Raw genomic sequence first — 6,000 nt, forward strand, 5'->3', positions numbered from 1 at the left:
GATAGTTCTTTCAATAAATGGTGCTGGAATAACTGGACATCCACACATTAAAAAAATGAACGAAGACATAGAAAAATGTTAACTCAAAATGGATCACAGACCTAAATGTAAAACACAATTCTATAAAATTCCTAGATAATAATATAGGAGAAAATCTAGATGACATTGGGTTTGATGGTGACTTTTAGATACAACTCCAAAGGAATTATCCATTTAAAAAATAATTGATAAATTGAAATTAATGAAATTAAAAACTTCTATTCTGCAAAAGACATTATCAAGAGAATGAGAAAACAAGCCACAAACTGAGAGAAAATACTTACATAAGACATATCTGATAAAAGGACTGTTACCCAAAATACATGAAGAATTCTTTAAACTGAAGAATAAAAAAAATCCTTTAAAAAATAAGCAAGAGATATGAACAACAACTTACCAAAGAAGATAGGAGTATTTGAAGAGATGTCTGACATCATATGTTACTAAGGAATTGTAAGTTAACACAATGAGATACACTACACATCTAATAGAATGGTCAAAATCCAAAACACGACAACATCAAATGTTAGCAAATATATGGAGCAACAGGAACTCTCTTTCATGGTTAATGGGAATGCAAAATGATACAGCCATTTTGGGAGACAGTGTAGCAGTTTCTTAACTGAACTAAACATATTCTTACCATATACTATAACAATCGTACTCCTTGGTATTACCCTAATGAGTTAAAACTTATGTCCACACAAAAGCCTACATGTGAATGCTTATAGTAACTCACTTGATAAATGCCAAGATGTATAAACAACCAAGGCATCTTTTAGTAGGTGGATGGATAAAGCAACTGTTGTAGATGCAGACAATGGAATATTATTCAGTGCTAACAAGAAATGAACTATCAAGTTATAAAAAGACAGAGGATTGTTAAATGCATAATACTAAGTGAAATAAGCCAATCTGAAAAGAATACATAAGATTCCAATTATACAACATTCTGGAAAAGGTGAAAGTATGGAGACAGTAAAAATATCAGTGGGTGACAGGACATAGGGAAGAGGGAGGGATGAATAATAGACCACAAAAGATTTTTAAATCAGTGAAGCTACTATATGTGGTACTATAATGTTGGACACACATCATTGTACATTTATGAAAACCCGTAGAATGTACAACACCAAAATTGAACCCTACTGTGAACTATAGATCTGGATGATGATGCTATTCAATGTTGGTTCAATGACTGCAACAAGTGTGCCACTCTGGTACAGGATGTTGATGGTGGCAGCAGCTGTACAAGTGGGGAATAGAGGGTACATAGGAAATATGTACTTTCTGTTCAGCTTCTCTGCAAGACTGAAACTCCTCTAAAAATTGTCTCTGAACAACAACCTAATGTTAACTTCAAAAGAGTAAAAGTACACACTGAAAGATAATTAGGAAAGATAATTAGGAAAAATCTATCATAACTACAATTAATATGAGATATGTAATAGGAATGCAAACCTATCATGAATTACAGTTTTGTACCCATTTCTGATGTATTGGTTCCCCCCCCCCCATCAAGCAATTCTCAGACTCTAGCTGGTATTCTATAATTAATTCAATTATGTCACTGTCTACGAGGAGATATCATTAGATGGCAAGGGTTAAGGGTTCAGTCCTATAAGACTGCCTCCCATACACACACTTATGAAAATTCCAAGTCCAGATCATCACCTGTGCTTCTGACCGTCTGGTTTTAGATCCAAGTTTCCCAAATCCCCATTTTGGGTTTAATTTGCTAGACAGCAGAACTCAGAGAAACATTTTAATTGCTAGATTATTGGTTTATTATAAAAATACGTAACTCAAGAATAGCCAGATGGAAGAGATACATAGGGCAAGGTATGGGAAAGGGGTTACAAGCTCCCATGCCCTCTCCAAGAAAGCACCATTCTCCCCAAATCACCACATTATCACTAATCCAGAAGCTTTCCAAACACTGTCCTTTTGGGTTTTTGAGGAGGCTTCACTACATAAATGTGAGAAGTTAGTGAGATGATTCATTTTCAGAAATACCAAACAAAAACTGTGCTGTCCCCACTAGCACTCTGTCTGTCTGTCTCTCTCAAACATAAACATCAAAAAAAAAAAAAGAACAAAGAAAGGAAAAAAGCTGAGCTGTCTAGTTAACAATAGGTTTACAACCTATTGGAAGTATATACACACACACACACACACACACACACACACACCTGTCTCCCCCCCCCCCCCCATACACACAATGGAGTCCCAAACTCTGAGACACTTCATTTCCTGGTTATTCTTCCCCTCTCCATTTTGCAGGCTTATTTTTCACAGACTTTGCAATGAGCATACGCCAAAGAACTGAAGTCTCTGCATCATCTCAAGGAATGTACATTTGTTCCAATCAGACTACTTTTTGGCCTTGCATGGGCATAGGCAACTTCCAGGTACAGTAACCTTCTTTAGTACTCAGCCAGTAAGGAATCAGGGGAGGGACTTTGAGCTAGAAGATAAATTGCCTGCTCTAACTGCCCAGAGTTTGGTCAGACACCCACTCTTGCAAGAACATTGATTACAGCCTTGCTTCACTGTGCTCCCAGTCTCCGTGTCCCTCCTTTGATTGGGTCAGTGGGATTATTTCTCACAATAAACCTAATAGATTAAACCACTGGCCATTGATGATCAAATTCAATCTCCAATCCCTTTATTTTCCCAAAAGGTCTGGGAGTAGTTCTGAAAATTCCAACACTCTAATTACAAGGTTGACTCTATTGGCAATCAGCCCCCACCCTTAGATGCTTTTCAAAAGTTAGCCTAATTAACCTAATAAAAGGCACCTTAATGGCTCTCATCACAAGAATTTCCAAGGGTTTTAAGAGCTCTGTGACAGGAAAGGAGTTGAAGACCAAATATATATTTATAATTCACAATATTATGAGTCAAATGGGAAAAAAAATGTAACAGCAACTACTAAAAACATCTAATCAAATCTTAGATTCCAGTAATTGAAGATGTTTGTTCAGTATAAAAGTAGATAATAGTTACAATATAATTAGTGCTACCTAAACCACAATAGAGGTGTGTCACTTTGTTTCCACATTTCCACATGAATATGCCAAATGGATGGTATCAGAGTGAGAGAAGGAGGCAAAGTTAATTATAAAACTTGGGTGGAGTTGACACTTTAAGCTTTGTGTCACCAACAGCATTTTCCATTGTCAGAAAAAAGAGAAAAATGGAAGTGCCTCCTGGGATAAAAGATAATTGTAAAAGAGTCTTGGAATATGTATGTAATTAGCAATAGGTTACTCCAATTAGGATAGTGTCCAATGATAACAGGTAAACTCCCAGAGTAATGCAGCATAACAAAGATTTATATCATCTGCTTGTAAATGTCCAACATGGATGCTACTGGCTGTGTTCTACAGGGCCATTATCCTTTATGTGGTGTTTCTTAGATTCCGTCTTCCTTTGGCTCTGCCATTCACAGGTCTTTGCCTCCAGGTACATGAAAGAAGTGAGAACACCCAGGAGAAGAGGTTTTACAGCTAACAACCTAGAAGTGACTTATAGCATTGCTACCCATAATCCATTGGCCAGAATGAGTTATCTGACCTGGCTTAAATACCAGGAGGAGTGGGAGATGGAACTTTCCCATGTGCTTAGGAAATCAAAGACATGGGTTGGTTAAAACACAGCATTTTTGTCTGCTGTGGACGTGTCTCCATCACTATCCTTGGTAAACAATTCATTTTTATAGGAAAAATTTGGCTCCATATGGTGATTGGTTTCTGAAAGGGCGGGCCTACGCCAGCCGAATCCATCTTGTTCTGTGTCCTTCACCTTGACCACACCTCCTCCCCTTGAGTAAACCCTCCCTCACCGGCCGGACCCTTCCCCAGGACCCCTCCCCAGCCAATCGGCTGAGGCCACAGCCATTACCTCACCAACTGCCCCCAGGCCCCAATAAAACCTTTGTCCTTTTGAAACTCGTGCTCTTTCCCTGGTATCTCACCGCTGCGTCGGTGCAGGTAGGGGATTGAGCTCGAGCTAGCTCGAATAAAGGCTCTTTGTTTTTGCATCGGACTCGGCTCCCTGGTGGTCTTTGGGGATCACGAATTCTGGGCATAACAGTTTCTATTTTTTAAACCCCATTTATTGATATCACAACAGCACTTACATTAATGTATAAAACTTTCAAAAACTTTCATTTATCTCAGTTATCTGCACAATTACACTATTATGTTGTCATTTCAAAAAAAAATGTCCTTAAGCCATTTATAAACACATAGGAGTTACCACAAACTGACTTGTATTAATGTTTTTCAGGTAGTTAGGTAGGGGATTGTCCACTGCACAAATTCATCACTTTTTTGTTTGTTTTTAGTTATAGCACGCCTTATGAGATTTCTCTAGGGAATGTCTCTTTCACTAATCTGATACACGTTGAGATTTCTTCAGGTGATTTGGGCAATAATTATTTCTCCAATTGCTCTGGGGTTTGGCTGATCTTTCTTCCTAAACATTCCTATTTTCCCACTCAGAAGCATACGATGGGTTATAGAATTCTGTTAGAGTCATCTTCTGTCAAAACAAATGTGGATGTATTCCTTTCTTAGTAGAATTACTTTCTCTGTGGTCATTTGAATATTGGGGACTATTCACAGTTCATTTTCCCCCAGGATCTCCCTCATTAGTTTGTGTCACTTTTTTTCGGGTCTTTCCTCTTGTCTCTTCCCTCCAGCCTACACATTCTCTCACTTTCCCTCAGCCTGTTGACAGCTTTCTGCACTATGGCCCCCTGAGGTGTTGATGTCATGGCACAAGTGTATATTAAGATTTCTTATCACCTTGAATATTCATAATCTTTCAAATTCCTTCAACTCCAATTTCCAGTCTATGAAGATCTTTCAATTTTCTGGGGCTGCTCCAAATTAGATTATAAAGTAAAGCAAGATTTTACTCAGTATCCAAACACAGTATCCTGTATTTCCTTAACCACAATCTATATTTGTCATTTCCTCTTGATTGACTTTTTGCAGTTAAAGTGCTCAGTTCCATCCACCAGCCAGGCTGTGACTTACCTCCGGCAGGGCTTGGACTCTAAATAGTCACTTTCATCTGTTGTATGTTTTTTCTGCAAGGATCTTGGTAAATTATTCCAGGTGTGGTCTGTCTTTAAAAATAGATTTCAGATAGAGTGTAGAGACCACCTCTACCTACCAGGCTTCCACAGATGTCCTTACACAAAATAGCTCTATGAATTTAGTAAAACCGAGCACTAAACAGTTCGATCTGCAGGAAACAATTGTATTGGCCTTAAAGATACAGGTAGGTAAGACTCCTTTTCATATATGTGGACATCTGTAACAGAAGAAACCAGTAGCTACCATTTTTTCATGGCTTCATGGGAAACATACTAGATGGGGAATAGGGAGAGGAAAAAGAGACAAAAATGATGTATACACATGTGATGTTTCTACAGAAAAGCTCCTCCCAAATGATAAAGGGATTGGCAGACAGGTGGCAGGCAAAAATTCCCACAATACAACAGGCACAAGCCAGAGAAGCACTATTTATTGCTATCCACCTGACTTCAAGTTAATCAAGTCTGATGTGAATAAAATAAGATTATTACCTACAGATGTGATCCCAGGGCTAGCCAAGTTTAAATCATTTGCACGATCATGTAGCTATTGAGTGAACCCTGTTTTCTTACCTTCATTCCAGTACCTCTTTACTTGAGACACAGCGCTTCCCCACCTCTGAACCTTCTCTCCCAGCACACATTCCCCTGGCAGAGTGCAAACATAGGAGAGAAGGCTTTCATTCTTGAGGATTGGTTTCGAATTGCCTAGACCTGCAGCTGTATTAAAAATTGCATAGACATTCTGCCTCTATCCTTTACCCCATCCCTTTACGTCCTTATCTCAAGCTCTGTAGCAGGGCAACATTTAAAAACAGCAGAATATATGCAGAGAATGGTTCCCATGTCCA

The 6,000-nt window shown here is 38.5% G+C and overlaps 1 protein-coding gene across 1 annotated transcript in view; it reads right to left on the bottom strand.

Annotated features, from left to right (window-relative positions):
* RIT2 (Ras like without CAAX 2) overlaps window positions 1–5,751 on the bottom strand; it is a 448,366-nt gene extending 442,615 nt beyond the window's left edge. The window contains exon 1 of the mRNA XM_047828329.1: window positions 5,723–5,751. The gene's annotated coding sequence lies outside the window, so the exon portion shown is untranslated. The remainder of the gene's footprint in view (window positions 1–5,722) is intronic.
* Between the last annotated feature and the right edge of the window lie 249 nt (window positions 5,752–6,000).

Source organism: Prionailurus viverrinus, chromosome D3 (genome assembly GCF_022837055.1).
Source record: "Prionailurus viverrinus isolate Anna chromosome D3, UM_Priviv_1.0, whole genome shotgun sequence".
NCBI lineage: Eukaryota > Metazoa > Chordata > Mammalia > Carnivora > Felidae > Prionailurus > Prionailurus viverrinus.